Genomic DNA, 7059 nt, shown 5'->3' with positions numbered 1-7059 from the left:
TGTTTGAAAGGTTCTGAATCCTAGGATTAGGGTCACCTGTCCAGCCCTAACTATATGCTTTAGCAAAAAGGAAAGTTTGAAGCCTAATCTTGAAAGTAGAGATAGTGTCTGTCTCCTGAATCCAAACTGGAAGCTGGTTCCACAGAAGAGGGGCCTGAAAACTGAAGGCTCTGCCTCCCATTCTACTTTTAAATACTCTAGGAACAACAAGTAGGCCTGCAGAGCGAGAGCGAAGTGCTCTAATAGGGTGATATGGTACTACAAGGTCATTAAGATAAGATGGGGCCTGATTATTTAAGACCTTGTATGTGAGGAGCAGGATTTTGAATTCAATTCTGGATTTAACAGGAAGCCAAAACAGGAGAAATCTGCTCTCTCTTTCTAGTCCCTGTCAGGACTCTTGCTGCAGCATTTTGGATCAGCTGAAGGCTTTTCAGCGAGTTTTTTGGACATCCTGATAATAATGAATTACAGTCGTCCAGCCTGGAAGTAATAAATGCATGAACTAGTTTTTCAGCGTCACTCTGAGACAGGATATTTCTAATTTTAGAGATGTTGCGCAAATGGAAGAAAGCAGTCTTACATATTTGTTTAATATGTGCGTTGAAGGACATGTCCTGGTCAAAAATGACTCCAAGGTTCCTCACAGCGTTACTGGAGGCCAAGGTAATGCCATCCAGAGTAAGAATCTGGTTAGATACCATATTTCTAAGCTTTTCAGGGCCGAGTACAATAACCTCAGTTTGATCTGAATTAAGAAGCAGAAAGTTAGCGGCCATCCAGGTCTTTATGTCTTTAAGACATTCCTGCAGTTTAACTCATTGGTGTGTGTTATCTGGCTTCATGGACAGATAGAGCTGGGTGTCATCTGCATAGCAGTGTAAATGTATGCTATGTCTTCTAATGATGCTGCCTAAGGGAAGCATGTATAATGTAAACAGAATTGGTCCTAGCACTGAACCCTGTGGAACTCCATAATTAACCTCAGTGTGTGAAGAGGACTCTCCATTTACATGCACAAACTGGAGTCTATTAGATAGATATGATACAAACCACTGCAGCGCAGTACCTGTAATACCTACAGCATGTTCTAATCGCTCTAATAGGATATTATGGTCGACAGTATCGAACGCTGCACTGAGGTCTAGCAGGACAAGCACAGAGATGAGTCCACTGTCAGAGGCCATAAGAAGATCATTTGTAACCTTCACTAAAGCTGTTTCTGTGCTGAGCTCTGAAACCTGACTGAAACTCTTCAAATAAACCTCTGCAGATGATCTGTTAGCTGTTTGACAACTACTCTTTCAAGGATGTTTGATATAAAGGAAGGTTGGAGATTGGCCTATAATTAGCTAAGACTGCTGGGTCTAGAGATGCTTTTTGAGTAAAGGTTTAACTACAGCCAGCTTGAAGGCCTGTGGTACATAGCCGATTATTAGAGATAGGTTGATCATATTTAAGATCGAAGAATTGAATTACTGGCTTTGCGGAGGAGCTTTTTTATAAAGCAGCAAACTATTTCTCCAGGTCTAAATGATGATCTTCTAAATTTGATGACACGCCATTTCCTCTCCAGCTTACGAGTCTATCTGCTTTAGGGTACGTGTTTGAGAATTATACCAGGAGTCAGGTACTTCTGATTAGAGACCTTAGTTTTCACTGGAGCTACAGTATCCAGAGTCGATATGTAGTGAGGAGGTAAATATTATTAACAAGATAATCTGACCTCTGTTATGAAATCTACTTTCTACTGCTGTGTAATCCAATTATTGTAAATTTAATGTTATCATGGAAATGATCAGACAGAGAAGATTTCAAGTAAACACTGTTAAATGTTCAGTTTCTACGCCATATGTTAAAACATGATAATATCAATAATAATAATAATAATAATAATAATAATAATAATCAAATCAGTTGAATTATACTTATCTAATGAACCTGCTTTGAGATAATGCTGATTTTGTTCTGATCTTTGAGAGACGAGAGGTTGGGGAGAGAACAGACACGTCATATACAATAAGAAACTCTTATCTCTGTGCTCCGTGCTGATATAATCCAACAGGAGAGCAGCATCCCCTGGAAATTCAACCCCTCAGGAATATAGCTGAAATCCAAATCTTCTCAAAATTATAATCCACAGGAAAACAGTGGAAATCCAAATCCTCTTGAATGACTCTAACATGGCAAAAAAGCCCAACAATATCAAACCAAATTATAAGTCCAGGCTTTGGACAGCTGTTGATCTCTCGCTTTCTCCGGAGCTCATCTTCTGAGATGACGTCTGGCTGCTGCTATAACACAGTTTCCCCGTTTGTCCCAATGTCTAAACGCACTTGGAAAAGGCAGAATCCCATGTAAAATTAGCGCAACAAACTCTATTTTCATTACTGAAAATTACTGTATTTTCATGGGAAAGTTATTTTCTGTTATTTTACGGTAGTATTTTGGCGCCCCAGCTGCCGGAATATTACGTTTTTTAAAGATGTTTTTTTTAACAGTACAGAACGCGTTCAGTTTGTCAAATTTACCTAAATCTTCGATCACTAGCAGTGTGACTCTGAAGTGCTGTACTGTATGTTTGTAAGTTTTCTTCCCAACAAACACAACAATGTGGTTTAAACTTTTTGCACCGTCAAAGGCAGCTGCGTTAGCACCCAAAAGGCAGAGGAAGATGCTAACCATCGCACAAAAGTTGGACTTCTGGACATGCTAAAGGAAGGTAGAGGTTACCGCATTTGTCAGATTATAAGGTGCATCAAGTGAAACAAAGTCAAACTTTATTAAACTCATTCTTCTTGCTTCCTCCACTTCTGTACCATTGATTCATTAATGTTGAATTGTCTCACAGCTGCTCTGTTCCCATGTTCTGCACCTGATCTTTGGTTTTATTCTATAATACTGGACTTATTTTTCTATGAAGGTGTTTAAACAAGAGAGAAAAGTATGAAAATGTTCATGCCTGTATGAGAAAAGTGTATAAAGTGTGTAGTGAGGGGTTTTCCAGCCTTAAAACATCTAGAATCATTGTAAAAATAAAGTTGGCTACTTCGCGGGTTTTACCTATCGCTGGTTATTTTTAAAACGTAACTCTGTTTTTTACAGGGCTCTCAACACTTTCTTTTTCACTGTATGTATGTTTTGAAATAACATCAGTATACTGTAAAACATGCTGGGTCTCATGTAATCAGTGTTATATTGTTGACACTTGTAGTTGCCTGCTCTCTTCTATCTAGAGGTCTTACTGCTCCCTCTGGTTTTCCGTGCACGCATGTGGAAAGACATGGTGCTGTGCTCTACCATAGCAGAAACATCTAAATATAAATTAAATAGGCTGGAAATGAATAACTCTTCTATAGTTGACTATAGTGATCTTAACTGATGATTATTTTTTATTCATATTTAGCTTCTTTTTTGACGTTTGTTTTAACAGCCTGCAGCTACATATGTGATCTGGATGAAAGGCAGACTATATCTCTCACTACATATGGGTGGTGCTGAAACTTGAAGCTGCGCTTTCAAATACTGGATAATCTTTCCAAAAAATTAAGACAAAGCCAAATTTTAACATGAGGCCAAGACAAGTACTTTGTAAACTCCTTCCATATGCTTTGACAGCAGAGCCATTCAGAAAGTTTAAACTGAGATAGAGCTGAAAACTGCAGTGATTCTGTGAGTAAATTCAGCGATACGCACATTATTATGCAGAAAGTGCATTTCCCATTAAAGAAATCCCACAGTCTGTCTGAACTTGACCTAACTCTTGTCTTTCCATCACAGGACACACGCACACAAAATAACTTCAGGGTTTTCTTTAATCCCAGTGCCCTCCATTCATTTCTGTGACGATCAATTATTAGCCAGTTTATCTCAAGTGGACCGTCCTTCGCAGGGCTGTGTGTGACTTTTTACAAATAGTGCTGATATGCCTTCTTATGTGTGCAACTCACCCAGAGGAATATCACCACTAGACTGCAGTCTCTTGGCTTAACTACTTTTACTGTCTGTCAATAGGCAGAAAGGAGTGGACCACCTCTGAACACTGAACTTCATAGCACAGGTCTGGGCGGGTGCTTAGAGGGAATTACAAAGTTTAGCAAAATTGTGCTGATAGGGAAAAACTACAACTCATGGAAAGTGTAGACCTGGCCAATTGGCCTTTAAATTTTTGGACAAACACCTGACCCTTTCTGATATTGCACCTTGAAATAATGGTGGTATTAAATCAGATATTTCAAGCGTTTGCTTTGCCCTCTATGATGAATGGGACAACTTTTCATAGTGTATTGTCGTTATGCTGCCAGCCTGCCTGGCAGCATAAACACCTGAGATTATGAATATGATAACTCAAGAACATGACAGCATAGAGTTTTCAAATTGATATCACAGGTGCATCTACTAAAACTGAATTTGAATCTTTACCTAAGAGGTCAAGTTTTCTTAAAATCTTGTAAATGCAATAACTTGTTAATGAGGGAACGTAGGATCTTGAAATTGATACATAGGTGCATCTAATACAGAGGGTTTACAACATGTTGCAAACCACTGATTTTGCACAAACCAGCAAGAAAAGATTTGACATTGGCCCGGCACAAAAAACAGGATCTGTCTGTAAAAGCTTGAAAGGTTTTAAACGAATTCTGCTTTATGCATTTTCTTTGGGCAGCATTTGAACAACAAGTAACAATGAAAATGGTAAACAAAATGATCTTCACATCCAGCTGTGAACTACAATAATGAAACCAAAACCCAGGATTAAACCTGGAATTGGCTCAGGAATCTTAAATCCTTCTTCATACTACAGGCCTCGGTGTTTTGAAGCCAACAGGAAATACTTGAAAGATATTTGTCATCAGTTTATTGCTGTTTACTGGGAGAGAGAACAGGTGAACCCATGCTGTAGCTCTTTTTAGTGCAGTGGGGTTTCCTTGAGAATCTCTATATTTTGCTGCTGCTGTCGTGCTCCCCCCAAAACCTTCTTCCACTTTGTTTCCAAATGTTTGGTCTTTTAAAGGTTCTTGAACAGAGCTTTCTCTAGCCCACTTTGCCATAAGGCAGGAGCAGCAAATGCTTTCCCCCCTCCACTCTGCCAAAGTGCTGTTGCTTACTGAGAGCAGCCACAGGGTGTTCCTTGCCTACTAGATCCCTTTGTACTCAGACTCAGATTTTGAGGATAGCTTGCTCAAGGCAGACTTTAACATATTCTTCACATTTTTATTGTAGCCCTTACAGTACTGTGAGGATACTGGGGCCTTTTTGTTGTAATAGAAGCTTATTACCTTTTAATTATAAAGTAATATTTATGTAACATAAATGTAACTATCTTATGTGAACAGTTGTTATAGGATGGACATGATAAACATATGTTTACAGGTAGTAAGGTTTAAAATTTAAAGTTATATCCACAGTTAGACCTTCTGACAAAGAAGGATACTTTAGGTTGGTTCAATTCCAGTGTAATCATATCCTAATATGCTTAAGCATCAAACAATATTAGATTATTATTATGAGGTTACTGTCACAAGCCAGTATATTCAAAATGTGTAGATATGAGCATTTTATTGCTTGGATGTTAACACCAGTTACCAGTAAATTACCTGTACTATGCAAATAGCTGACCCTGCACAGGTCACCAATCTGCCGCAGGACCAGTGCATACAGACTGTCAACAATTCATGCTCATATGCACACCTATATGCAGTTTAGAACCAAAACTTATCCTAAAGTCATGCTTGTTTGTGGACTGTGGGAGGAAAAGAAAACCCATGGGGAAAACATGCAAATCCCGCAGACTGGATTAGACTAGATTACTGTACAGGGACAGGGTTAACCACTGCACCACCCTGCCACCCCCGAATTAATTGTATTTTACTCTGATATCACTAGTTGAATCAGTGGTAATAACTTTCTATAACCCTATTATTGCCCTGTCCCCATCTTATTCCAATTTTATTACTGCACTAAATTTGGTTTGGGGCAGTAGTTGCACATGGGGAAAGCATGCAGCAGGCAGCGGACATTATTATTCTCTGAATAATTACCTGTGCTGGTCTTACACTGGTTCAGTCAGACATTTCAAAGATTCAATACCAGGAATCTGCAAGAGTAAAGACAAAACTTTAGGGCTGGAGTGCATGTGCCAAAACACATAATTTTACCAACCCTCAGTCAAGTCAATGTAATGAGGGTGATGTAGGTGCAGACCACAGGAGGATCATGCAGACCACTCTCTTTGTGTCGGTCACTAACCAAAAGCGAGTCTCTACCCAGCTCTGTTCAGTCGACCACGAGCCAGAAGATAATAATCAACGTGTAAATTAGCACATAAAACAAAGACATTGTGTCACAGTTAATTTTCAGATGATGTTTGCCTTCACAACAAAACTAAGACATGTCGAGGATAGACCAATTACAAAACTGCCATCCTTCATCACTGATGAAATTCTGATTAGGGTAGAAATATGACACCTGTTAAGTTTAAACATGTTGAACTCCTTTAGTGTTGCCTTTGGGACTGTTGATCCAGGATCTGAAACAACAGAGCATGGGTCCAAAAATGCCTCGTATCCAACCATATAACATTTTACCTGCTATTTTATTCTCATACTGGCAATAAAGCCAACACTTGGAGATGGCTAATTCTGCAAGTTTATGGTTTAGGTTTCCAAAAAATTTCTTTCTTACCATTTTGCCCTGCAAATACGATAAATTGTATGATGATTAAAACAAATGAGGAAAATTATTTCTTAGATTCTTTTATACTGTCTTCCATGTCTCCTCCCTTAGTTCTTTAGACCTGAGCTGACCGCTGTCATGTGTTGGGGTCTGGCTGTTTGCAAATGTAGCAAACTGTAAAACCAAAAGCAAGCAAACAAAACAATAAACAGAGCACCGAGTCCTGCGATGGAAAGCTAACATAAGCAACAAAAACACAACAACAACACTGAGATGAGTTTATTTTATGCTAGGTCAGCCCAAACACAACCCAGTGCATGAGGTCAAATTAGTGATTATTTATTATTATTTATATAGCGCCAAATCACAACATAAGTCGCCTCA

General features: G+C 38.9%; 1 protein-coding gene across 1 annotated transcript in view; it reads left to right on the top strand.

Moving 5' to 3' along the window:
- LOC102308276 (multiple epidermal growth factor-like domains protein 11) overlaps positions 1-7059 on the top strand; it is a 106921-nt gene that overhangs the window by 33239 nt on the left and 66623 nt on the right. The window lies entirely within an intron of this gene.

The sequence above is a fragment of the Haplochromis burtoni genome, unplaced genomic scaffold, assembly GCF_018398535.1.
Source record: "Haplochromis burtoni strain Fernald_Lab_line unplaced genomic scaffold, NCSU_Asbu1 Contig_746, whole genome shotgun sequence".
In the NCBI taxonomy this organism is placed as follows: Eukaryota; Metazoa; Chordata; class Actinopteri; order Cichliformes; family Cichlidae; genus Haplochromis; species Haplochromis burtoni.
The sequence above is the reverse complement of the archived record's forward strand: the minus strand, read 5'-3'. Positions and strand labels throughout refer to the sequence as shown.